The sequence below is a fragment of the Ranitomeya imitator genome, chromosome 8 (assembly GCF_032444005.1).
Source record: "Ranitomeya imitator isolate aRanImi1 chromosome 8, aRanImi1.pri, whole genome shotgun sequence".
Classification (NCBI taxonomy): Eukaryota; Metazoa; Chordata; class Amphibia; order Anura; family Dendrobatidae; genus Ranitomeya; species Ranitomeya imitator.
In genome coordinates this window covers 180,248,700-180,261,409 of record NC_091289.1, presented here as the reverse complement: position 1 = coordinate 180,261,409, position 12,710 = coordinate 180,248,700, and the positions used below count along the sequence as shown (strand labels likewise).

The following is a 12,710-nucleotide window of genomic DNA, read 5'->3' as shown; positions in this document are numbered from 1 at the left end:
AAGTGTTAGATAAAAATCATTAATTTGGTTTGCAAATTAGGGCATCATTCGTCTACTGGGTGCATCTTAGGTCTTTTCACAGCCTCCTTTCTCTTGGTTCAGGTAGATATAAAATAGATGCAGATTTGTTGTTTTAAAGTAGAACTTTTTGACTTGAGGATCATCGCGACTGATATTCAGATGTATTGAGAAGCTAATTCTTTCATACAGCATTTCTCAGGCTTGGAATGAAGATCATTATCAGATTCTCTTCCCACACAACCATTGCCCCATGACCGTCTCCCCATGTTAGCAGTTTGGAGGTTCATCTCTCTGCCGGTATTCAGCAACCTTATCCCACCAATATATCCAACCACAGATATAACGGCTCTTGTACCAAACAAAAGGCCTCTCTTCTATGGATGACGCTCTCTATACTACGGGGTGATTTTTATCTCTCCGAGGTCAGCCATATCCGGTGCTCAGGACAGATTCCTTCTGAATTCGCAGACCATGAAAGACATGCATCTTTGTGTGGATGAAACTTGGAGTAAGTGACTAATAAATGCACGATATTCCTATACTAGATATCAGTATATTGTCAGCTTTATGTGGCGGCTTTTAGGTTAATACTTGTATTTGCCAATCTTTTTAAGCACATTTAATCTCTGGGTAGTCGATAAACACAATATAAAATCAGAAGTGTTAAAACTCTGTATGGTTTATTATAAATCCAGATTAAAAACTTTGAGGAGTCCACTGATCTGTATTTAATGTGAAAAAGGAGCAATCAGCTCACCTGACCAGGTGCACGGCAAAATACTCCAGTAATGGCAACTGTCTAAACGATAGCCGGCACTCAAATCCTACTAAAAAAATTGCTTTATTGATCCAGTAGTATGAAAGTCACTAAAAATGGTTGTACACAACAGCATAAAAATTAAAAATCCAGAAAATAAATATCTGCTGCGCTCCCAAGCAAAAGACCTATTATTCTATTTAACCTTGACCTTGAAGCAAACTATTTCCAACTCCAGTTAAGTATCAATAACAATTTTAGATAGTGTGAGGATATAAAAAGAATGTGGGAAGAACAAATAAACTCCATAATGGTGGTATATAGCGAATCTTTACATCGTATAATATATACAGTGAGTCACGTTACTGTAAACCACCATGAAAACAATAAGTACCAGACATATCGGGTTGTGCAAGATGGGACACAATGAGGTGCATGAACCTCCCGCGATTCTCACTCGTAGAGTAAACACTTATAGTTTATTTTAGAAGGATTGAGTGCAACACATATGGACACAGTTTACAAGTGTCGAGAATATTTTTTTTGTATATTTCCTCTATTACATTTATATGACTTGGTGAGAGGGGCAGCCATGCTTTCGGAAGAACTTTTAAGACTTAGAAGGCCACGACTGATGACATGAAAGATCAGACATCGCTTTGCCACGCTTTTTCCACTGTTCTTATTTTTAAGGATCGTAAGTTTTTTCTCCTGGAATATGAGTTTGTTCCTGAACATCAGTGATCTGTGTTTTTTGGAGACAAGTTGGTGCCATTTCATTTCAGGCTACAAATTCATACCGGCGGCTTATCTTGGAGAAAAATTCAATCAGCAGTCCGAAATCAGATATGCGCTATCGACATTTATCCCAACTATCAGTTGGCTGGCATCTGCAGCTTCACATAGACTGTTGGTCAAACCCATCAATATCGATGGGTTCAGAGAACTTAAATCCAATGTGTATGGTGGCCCTTACATATCCATCAGTTGCCGGGAGCTGGGGGTGCCAAGTGTCAAACCCCTGTTGGTCTGATATATAGGTGTCACAGGTGTGTCAGATGCAACAGACTGTCCATCTGCATCTGGCTGTAGAAGGTCTCTGTGTTTGGCATTACAGATGACTCCTTAATCCTTCTGACTCTTTAACCCAGTGGAAACCTCCCTCCAGCTCTAGTTGACACACCTGGACCTGGGAGTTTATATATCCCCAGTCTGCTGCAGAGAGTTGCTGGTGATATTCACATTTTTCCCTTGTTAAGGCTTGGAGCTATGGCAGATGGCTAACTTCCTCTCTGGAGCTGATTGAGGATTTTTGGTGTTACCTCTCTGAGTCTGCTCAACTAAGTTCATTCCCCTTGTCTGTCTACCTTTTTGTATTTAGTTTACAGTGGGGACTGACCCTCCCTATCTAGGGCCTATTCTATGGAGATAACAGGCTAAGCTTCCTGCTTGGCGATTGGTGAGGAAACAATTTAGGGACGGTAGGGCAGGTAGGGTGTTATCATATCAGCCTACGGGTCTCCACTCACCCTTTCCCTAGTGTCTGGGCTTCCTTCCCCTCATCCCTTTGTGTTGCACTTAGTCTTCCCACACTGCGTGTGACAATAGGTCAGCAAAATTATCGGACTGGGTAACACCTTTAATATATTTATACAACATGAGCATAATCTTGGGTATTCAAGAAGCATGAGTGCAAAATGTCCACGATATTAGGGCCAATACATGTCTTCGGTAGGTTTATGAGCATTACAACATGACTGGGTCTGTAATCATTACATTGAATTATCTTCCCCACCACCAAAGACTTTTATTATTCATGTAGCAGAAGAAAAGCAATGTAAGTACACATTGATTTAATAGAACCATGATCCTTACATGACAGGCAGGTTGGGTTAAAACGGTTACACGCTTCATTAAAAGACATTGCCCCGTGACTTGGTAATTTCCTGACATTTACCAATTACTGTTCACTCAAGAGAAAGAACAGACAGTTTCCAGTTGCTGGATATTGGGAGGCCAAACCCCAGATAAATAAAAACAAATGTGCCTTCTGAAGGTTCCTCCGCATCCCACACGAGATGGATGGGGACTAATGGCTTTGGGGGAGGTTAGGAGCACGTTCAACCTTTTTGCTGAATACAAAGAAGAGACTACAAATTGAAATTCCAACATCTATTACTCCAAATGTGCCTGACAGCACAAGATGCATGTTCTGCCACTTTCTCTCTGGTCATCTACTCTTTAGAAGATGGCAATAAGGAAGACCAAGAACAGATAGACCTGATAACACGGGGATCAAATCAAAGGCTTCTCAATGACCAATTCCTTATGAATAATGGAGGTCAGGAGTTCAGGGAGCACCTTCACTAATTCAATTTACAAAGACCTCCAATGAATATATCAACCGTGGTAATACCTTAGCAGAACTGTCAGATGGCTATGGATTGTTCCGCAGGGAAACCACAGATAGAAATCCGAAAAAAAAAGGAGAAGATATATTCCAAGAGGTCTTTATCGGTAAACGTGATAGATTGGTTTTATGAGGAGCAGCTGTACTTCTTAGAAGTTAAATAAGAGCAGGTGTGTAGAGCAAAAAAACAGTCCTCAACAAGTCCTTAGATTTTATTGAAAACTAAATGGTTAATCGACCAGTCATGTTTTTTGGAGAATTTAATTTCCTGTTAATGGTGACCCATTTCTCATGTCTGATTCCAGCAGTTCTGTCCTGCAAATTAACAGTGTTGACCACCGAGCCTCCATTCTGCATTACATCCCCTTTCTCCGGACGATGGTCACAGAATTGTTAAAAGCCACGGTGACTATAATCTTCGACTATGCAAATTGCTTCTTCAGAGAGGAAGAGGATTTGAACGCTAGTTCCGCCTACAGTTCTAAAAAGTCAATATCAACCCTTTAACAAGCCTTGAGCCAAATCGGAATCTAAATATGCAGGCACGTGTTTGGGGATGCTGCCCCCTCCTCAGTGCATAATCAGATAATCAGATCTCATGCTTTGCACTGAGGAGGGGAAATGCCCCGAAACACGTGTTTGCAAATAGAGATTCTGGTTTGGCGTTTATCTTGTCATGTAGCAGGGCTCGTCGAAGGGTTAATATTGACTTTTAGGATTGCTACTGCTAATAGGTGATGCTAGAGTTCTAGACCTCTCTGAAGAGGCAATTTGCACATTTTACTTCCCAGAGGAGCATTGCATGGCCTATAAGTCTCCTTACGCTGGCGTGTTACTGTCCACAAGATGAAACGTTACTCTACTCCTTAGAATATAATCTTTGAAGTGAGTCGTAGTCACCACTATTCACTCTATGTGCTATAAGTTTAGTGGACTGGAGCATGTACAGTTGTCAGCTGAGATATTAGTTTGTTGGTTATGTAGCGAGATCCTTGTGTCGACTAAACATACATCATTATCCAGTGACCTCCGACATGTTAGTATATAGACCAGTACTTGGCTTCAAGGGGAACTCCAGAAAAAAAGACAACCTCGTTGTAATTCTTTTATGGAAAAAATCCTTCAGTGCCTCCCGATGTAATGTGTGGCGAAACCACAATGGAAATGCTTGTTCTCCCTGGACGTCTATTGAACTACATGACATAATGGAGTTTCCCTGGAGCGCTGGATGTGGCCCTAGACCTTATGTACCGCAAGGGGCTCCGGTCTCTTATACAGACGTGCTTTAAATGGCTTTATGGACCGAATCTGTAAAAGTAAAGCCTTTAAAGTGTATCATCGTAGCTGGATCCTCACTTTGCATAATTGCCTCCATATTCAGTATTGTCTTACTTTCCTGCCGTTTTATGGCTCCCTGGTGATTTTAATTTGTTGACTGATAGTTATAACATTCTCTTCTGATTGGTTATTGCTGGTCGAAAAGCACAGGGGGGTCCAGGGGCAAACATTGATCCATATGTGAGCCACTTGAAGGGAATGTTCTCCCCAAAATTCTTATCAAAGTAGCTATAAAGTGACTTTGCCCCAATAAAAATCATATATTTTTGTGACACCGCACTTGAGAAAATTACTTTTATATCTAATGAAGGGGCTTCACCCTTGATGTGACCAAGGGCTCGGTACACCGTTAGGTCTACTCTGTTAGTATTTTGGAGAATGTCTCTTTTTTTGGATTGACAGCTCTCTCTTGCCTAGAGTGACTTGTACCTAAACTTGACCTGTGTATCTGCACATGCACACCGACACTGCCTGAGCACTGACAATGCACGCATAGTGTCAGTGTGGGCAAGCACGTTCTGCTTCCCGTGTCCAGCCAAGATGGAGAACCTGACATTGTGTGTGTACGTGGCCGGGCTCAAGCAGTGTCAGTGTGCATGCATGGACACACAGGCTGTGTGTTCAGGCTGCGTACACTGGCTGCGTACAAGCGAGCGCTGTCAATCAGAAGCTGGAAAAGTCCTCAGAATGAAACTTAATGGGGGGTAGCGGTGCATTGAGCCCTTGGCCACACCAAGGCGAGTCCTTTGCTTTGCATTTGTGACAAAAGTCCTGTTTTCAGGCACTGTACAACTAAAATGTACAGTGCTAGTGTGATTTTTTTTTTCTACAGGGGCTAAGTTCCATATATATCACATCCCTTTTAATATGCAATTTGGATGTGACGGACTTCTTTTTTTAAGAATAATTGTGCCGCATATTTGGTGGCTCAGTAGTTAGCACTACAGCCTTGCAGCGCTGGGGTCCTGGGTTCAAATCCCACCAAGGACAACATCTGCAAGGAGTTTGTATGTTCTCCCCGTGTTTGCGTGGGTTTCCTCCCACATTCCACAGACATTATGATAGGGAAATTAGATTGTGAGCCCTGATGGGGACAGTAATAAGGGCGCTACGGAATATGATGGCGCTATATAAGCAAGTAAAATAAATATATATATGAATAGCAGTAGACCTTTCCATTTTTCTCCAGTCCATACAGTTCTTGCACTGTTTTTTTCTTTTTATATGTAAACATAAGTGGATCTGAGAGCAATTCTGATCATCCAGCTCTGCACTGCCTGATAGTACGGAATTTGACAAGTTACTACTGCTTACCTGTTACGCAAATTAATCATTATAATGGAATAATTAAGATCATCCGTCCTCCTGCGCAATGTATAATCCAGGATATTCTACTCCGCCTCACACGTAAAGCGCCATGGAATAATTGGCGCTATTATAATAAATAATAATAGTAGGTGTTGTATTAATGGAACATTGTATCACTGTTCATTTTATCCACTTTATTAGGGCAGATGGGAGCCGGTCACTTTTTCACATCATCCGCTTTCTAGTACTGTTGTCGGCAGCTGTTCCCTTTAATCCTCTCCACTATTGCGCAGAAAGACTCCACATGTGCACAGGGGCCAAGCGTCCTAGGGCCGGGGCCAAGCAAAGAAAATGGCCAGAGAGGATGCAGAAATCCAAATATTAGCATTCCTTCTGGGTTTCTCTAACATTTCTCCTGCATATTAATGAACATGTGACAGGAAGACGCCATGTAAATTCCAGATGTGCCCAACACGCCTCGTCTTCTCTGTTCCTTCCCAGACTTGGTGGCTTAGTTCTCCGAGTTTTTCTATGGAAATGTTTATGACTATTGATACTGCGAGGTTTAGTGAGGGAGCAGCATGTAAATATATGACTGTACGAATATAGATAGTACAAATCAATGAAAATGGTAGAAAAGAAGAACACTGGGGCAGATTTACTAATCCTGACTAATACATAGACAGTGTAAACGTGACGGTCTGCAAAGGCAGCAAACAAAGTTCTGTAAGATCAATTGCTTTCCTTTCTTTTTTTGCAACAAGAATTTACAAATTGGCATATTTTAAACCATGACCTCTTTTTTCCCCACCTTTTTCCCCCAAGGAAAAAATAAAATTATTTGGGTGGAGTTGTTTTGGTCACGGTGCATAGACGGTCACAAAAGGGCATACCCACCGAGTTTTAAAGACAGGGCGAGGTACATATATTGCTGCCTGTATACAGTATTTCTGCCCCTACTGAAAGCCCCTTATTGTTCTCATCCACATACACACAATATGATGACCCTAAAGGCTCCCAACACAGTATGATGCTGCCATAATGTCCCCAAAACAGTTTGATGGCCCTACAGTGTCCCCCATACATTATGGTTTCCCCATATATATGAGACCCCACAGTGTGATGCCCCCACACAATATGATTCCCCTTACATTGTCCCCCCACACATTACGATGATCCCATAGTAACTCCAACACAGTATGATTCCTCCACATAATCTGATCCTGCCACAGTGCCCCCAAAACAGCATGATGTCCCCACAGTGCCTCCAATACGGTATATCGCCCCCACAACCTTTAAACACATTATGATGCGTCTACATTGCCCTCCGCACAGTATTGTATTCCTACAGTCCCTCTTCCCACATTATGAGGCCCCACAGTGACCCCCCACAGTAACCCCCACACAGTATGCAGCCACAGCCCCTCACACAGTACACAGTATAATGCCCCCCACACAGTATGATGCGTTTTCAGGCCCTATGATAGCCTCCACAGATCGCCCTCACACTGATGCCCCCACAGATACTCCACACACTATATCTTCACAGTGCCCAACCCACACACAGTATGATACCCCCACAACAATATTTGCCCCCCACAGTCTTCCAATACGGTACTGTAATATGGTCCCCACGCACATTATGATAGCCCCCACAGACATTATGATGTCCTCACAGTCCCCAATTCATACATAGTATAATACCCCACAACTTCACCACACAATATGATTGCCCCCACAGTCTCCCGATAAGTAAGATGGTCCCCACACACGGTATGATGGCTCCAACAGTTCCTCCCAACAAGTACTCACTGACTAAATGTAGGGAAGATCGCGATGGACTGCAGCGGTCTGTGCAGGGTGTGGATGGAGGCTCCACGCAGTAGGTAGGATCTAGTGTTTGGCTATGTGCTCCGTTCAACTCGCAGGCCCCAGAGCCGCCGTGTTGTCTTCCACTATTAGCGGGACACCACTGATATAATTTATCTAAAGATTCATAAAATGCTCATTTTACTGTCAGATGGAAACTCTTGCAAAATAATTATACCACGGGCGCAGTCAGCGGTATATATTGGACCCCATTGCACGGACTGTCCGGCAGCTCTCCTGACCCGAGTGTGACAGCTGCACAGAATTGTATGAGGCTGAATTTTCACCTGTGTCGTCAGGTCTAAAAGATCTATGTAATAATGTATACACGGCATATTGTGAAATTTTATGACAGATCGGCCTTAACATCTTTATCAGTTTTATTTTTAAAGCATGAAAATCAAATCAACTATTTTTTTTTATGTAATCACTAGCAGTGGCTATAATCACCTTTTTCCTATGTATCAGCAAGGGTCCATCTTCTTCTCTAGTGCCCTCCTGTTCATTACAGGCATGTGTTTGTGGTAAGCCAAATTTTCATTTTACAAAGGTCTGGTCCTCGCCGCACCTTCTCCTGTATGAGCGGTCACGTGGGGCCGCCGATTACAGTCATGAATATGCAGCTCCACCTCCCATAGGGGTGGAGCCGCATATTCATTACTGTAATAAGCGGCACCACGTGACCGCTCATACAGGAGAAGGTGCGGCGAGGACAGGACGCTGTGAGGGAGCCGGGTGAGTATTTTAGTAACAGCGAACGCTGCTTGAGAGAAGATATGAATGGCCGCTTCAGCACCAGATGCAGGGGACTGCGCTTATCTCTAGCGCTGTCTCCTGCACGCTTCGTGTGGTACCCAGTCGGCACACGGGCGGCACACGTGTGCCGCACGTGTGCCACACTGATGTACCACAGGAGCACACGGACACGGATAATTCCGGTACCGATTTTTCCGGTACCGGAATTATCTGGACGTGTGAGACTGGCCTGACAGGGTTTTATGTGGTGGTCTCTTAGTTTTTGCCAGAGCTGTACATCATTTGCACATATACAGTGTGAGCTCATCTATCACATCCTTTCTGAGAAGTGAAGGCTGATAAAAACACCTTCCTGGGATCTGAAGGAGCAGCTCATTCATTTTGTCCTTATCTCCTTCTTCTCTGTGATCCTCGCTCTGACTTGGATCCTGGTTTTGAAATTGTAATTTCATCTATTTTCTTTCCGGATGCACGTGTGCGATTACAATTGCATCCTGCATCATGGCTCTGGCACTACAAGGGTGGCTTCTTATATAAATTTTTCTGGTAGTGGCACAACTCCTTTTTTTGGGGTGCACAGGACGAACGCGGCAAAACAACGATTACTTGTACACTGGCTTGGACTGGCCCACAGGACGACAGGAGAATCCTCCGGTGGGCCGCTGTGCAAGACTGAGCCACCACCCTATTATATGAGCTCGCTGATCGTAGTAAAAAAATCACAGCATGGACGATTTGTATCTAATATTTGGCTATGCAAGTCAATGAGTCTGTTGGAAAAAAATCAGACTGCACTCTGATGACATCTGACCGCAGATCACTTTCAACAGACTGACAGAATGGAGACGATGGAGACATTTTTTTTTCCACCTTCTACTCACCCAAGAAAATCGGATCACAGTATGATCAGACTCTGATCAGAGTGTGATTAGCATTATCGGCCCCGATTTACTCAGATGAGAATAAATACACTCGTGTGACCCTATCCCTACTGGCAGTCAGAGAACCAGCAATCATTAATGATGATGTTTCAGGTTATGGTCCTAAAGCCATGGGAAGTTATTATATCAGTCAAGATAATTCTAGAATTTGAATAAAAAAATTTTCAGAATTTCTGAGAGATGTTTTGACTATTTAGCTAATGGAGAAATAATGATACATGGAAAGCAAAAAAAAAAGCTTGATAATTTTAGAGAGGGTAAGGCTACGTTCACACGATACATGTATGCCGCTTCTTTTTTTCTTGCTTTTTTAATGCAAATTAAAAGCTGCTTTTTTCACAGCAGATTTCAGAAATCTGCACACACTTGTTTGGCTTTTTTTTCTAACCCAATTTGAGAACTGCATCATTTGAATTCTGCCGCAATTTTTTCAGCGTTTTTGCAGCATTTTTTTAACCCTTAGCAAGCAATGAGATACTGCAAAAAAAAAAACGCAACAAATGTTAGAGCGGCGCTTTTCGTTGTCTTTTTGCTGAATAATACGAACTTTTTTAACCATGTATTGTGGACAAAGCCCACATGTAATCCTCACCCCCAAAAAAACCACTGCAACAAATATGCTGAAAAAACTTGAGTTTTGAATGCAACATTTTTACTGCCAAGAGAGCAGGTTTTGGCTACAGAAAAAAAAAAAAAAAAAACAAAGCAAAAAATGCTGTGTGTGAACAAAGAAAATCTCGTACAGATATCTGGCAGCATATTTGGTCTAAAGAGCGTTGGATAGTTGGGTGCGTTTCTTGGTTTGTTTTGTTTGTTTTTTTTGCAATATTGCTTCATTTTTTTTTTATTGTAATTGTGTTACTAAATGTTTGCAGTAATGTATGTAGCCTTCATCTATCAGCAAGTATTAGAAGACAGAAACGAAAGATCCTGAGAATTCCACTTTTTCTTCTGCACAGTTCCATGGTCTCTATACATTGGCGTGGGTTCATTATGGAAACAAATCTGTAATGTTTACTGTTCATTTATCAAAAATCATCCCCGTGCCAGATCAGGAAAATTGATAAAATAGAAAATTGTTGTTTGTGGGCCCTGCCAATATCCTATGACACCAGAGAACAGTAGAATTTTTTTTTCCTGCCTATATGTAACTAATGAAGGAGTTACATTTACTCCGAAACGCGTTGTTCCAATAGATTTCATTTTTACTCTCCTCCTTTTTATTAGCCACTAGCAGCGTCCACGAATAATTTGCACAGCCAGCTCAGGTGAACAAGAAAGTAAAAATTCTGCCGGTGCATGTAAACCTTTCAGAACGACTGTACTTACAAAAACTTGTATAAGACAGGGATTGAGCAATACGGTATTTATCTGAATCATTGCAGTATGGTGCGCGGCTGGATTATATAGCAGCTGGTTTCAGCCAAGCCAGTGAGTAGAAAAGGTCAAGAACGTGGGAATCCTCCCCAAAATCTCATAACGGGAAATACCTCAACGGGAAAGAAATGTACTGAGCATAAAAATGTGTAAACTAAACATTTAATAAAAATGTTTACTAAACACCAGTGCACCAGGAAAACCCTGTATACTGTATACTGAACTCAGTCCTGAACTACTGCGTCCCTTCAATCATGTATAGTAGTTTTATGCAAATTACTTGAGTAAATGTTCACACTAGTATATCTCAGTTTATATACAGATGTAGGCCGGCGTCACACACAGCGTAAAACAATACGGTCCGTATATTACGGCCGTAATACGCTGAAAAGTCCCGAAAAAAGTGGTCCGTAGCTCCTCCGTAGGCAGGGTGTGTCAGCGTTTTTTGCGCATGGCATCCTCCGTATGTAATCCGTATGGCATCCGTACTGCGTGGTTTTCTCGCAGGCTAGCAAAACCAACATACCGCTATAGAAGTGATCCATGTGTCCCAAAAAGAAAAGAAAATATATATATACTGTCTATATATATATATATATATATATATATATGTGTCAGTAGACACATATATTAGAGAGAAAAGCCGGTAATTCAGAGCGGTGTACAGTAAAATCACACTGACAGCTTACAGTAGAATAGGTAGAATAAATGTGTACACATAGAATAGGTATATATATATATATATGTCAGTGAGACACATATGTGTATATATATTAATATTTATTCCAGCGCTAGACAGCTTGAAAGCCGGTAATTCAATTACCGGCTTTTTCCTTCTCCTTCCTAAAACCCGACATGATTTGAGACATGGTTTACATACAGTAAACCATGTCTTCTCTCCATTTTTTTTTGCAGATTCCACACTACTAATGTCAGTAGTGTGTATCTGCAAAATTTGGCCGTTCTAGCTCTTAAAATAAAGGGTTAAATGGCGGAAAAAATTGGCGTGGGCTCCCGCGCAATTTTCTCCGCCAGAGTAGTAAAGCCAGTGACTGAGGGCAGATATTAATAGCCTGGAGAGGGTCCATGGTTATTGGCCCCCCCCTGGCTAAAAATATCTGCCCCCAGCCACCCCAGAAAAGGCACATCTGGAAGATGCGCCTATTCTGGCACTTGGCCACTCTCTTCCCATTCCCGTGTAGCGGTGGGATATGGGGTAATGAAGGGTTAATGCCACCTTGCTATTGTAAGGTGACATTAAGCCTAATTAATAATGGAGAGGCGTCAATTATGACACCTATCCATTATTAATCCAATTGTAGTGAAGGGTTAAATAAAACACAAACACATTATTTAAAATTATTTTAATGAAATAAAAACAATGGGTGTTGCAGTATTTTATTCAACGCCCAATCCAGTCACTGAAGACCCTCGTTCTGTGAGTAAAAAAACATAATAAACCAACAATATACTTACCCTCCGCAGATCTGTAACGTCCAACGATGTAAATCCTTCTGAAGGGGTTAAAACATTTTGCAGCAAGGAGCTGTGCTAATGCAGGCTGCTCCTCGCTGCAAAACCCCAGGGAATAAGGCTAAAAATAGATCAATGATCTATATTTAGCTTTATTTGCGGTGAGGCGCCCTCTGCTGGCTGTTCATAGATCGTGGGAAATTACCTAGAAAGCCAGGGAGCTTTCTAGGTAATTTCCCACGATCTATGAACAGCCAGCAGAGGGCGCCTCACCGCAAATAAAGCTAAATATAGATCATTGATCTATTTTTAGCCTTATTCCCTGGGGTTTTGCAGCGAGGAGCAGCCTGCATTAGCACAGCTCCTTGCTGCAAAATGTTTTAACCCCTTCAGAAGGATTTACATCGTTGGACGTTACAGATCTGCGGAGGGTAAGTATATTGTTGGTTTATTATGTTTT

General features: G+C 42.0%; 1 protein-coding gene across 13 annotated transcripts in view; it reads left to right on the top strand.

Annotated features, from left to right (window-relative positions):
• Positions 1-12,710, top strand: part of ST3GAL3 (ST3 beta-galactoside alpha-2,3-sialyltransferase 3) — a 285,569-nt gene that overhangs the window by 203,223 nt on the left and 69,636 nt on the right. The gene's annotated exons all lie outside the window — the stretch shown is intronic.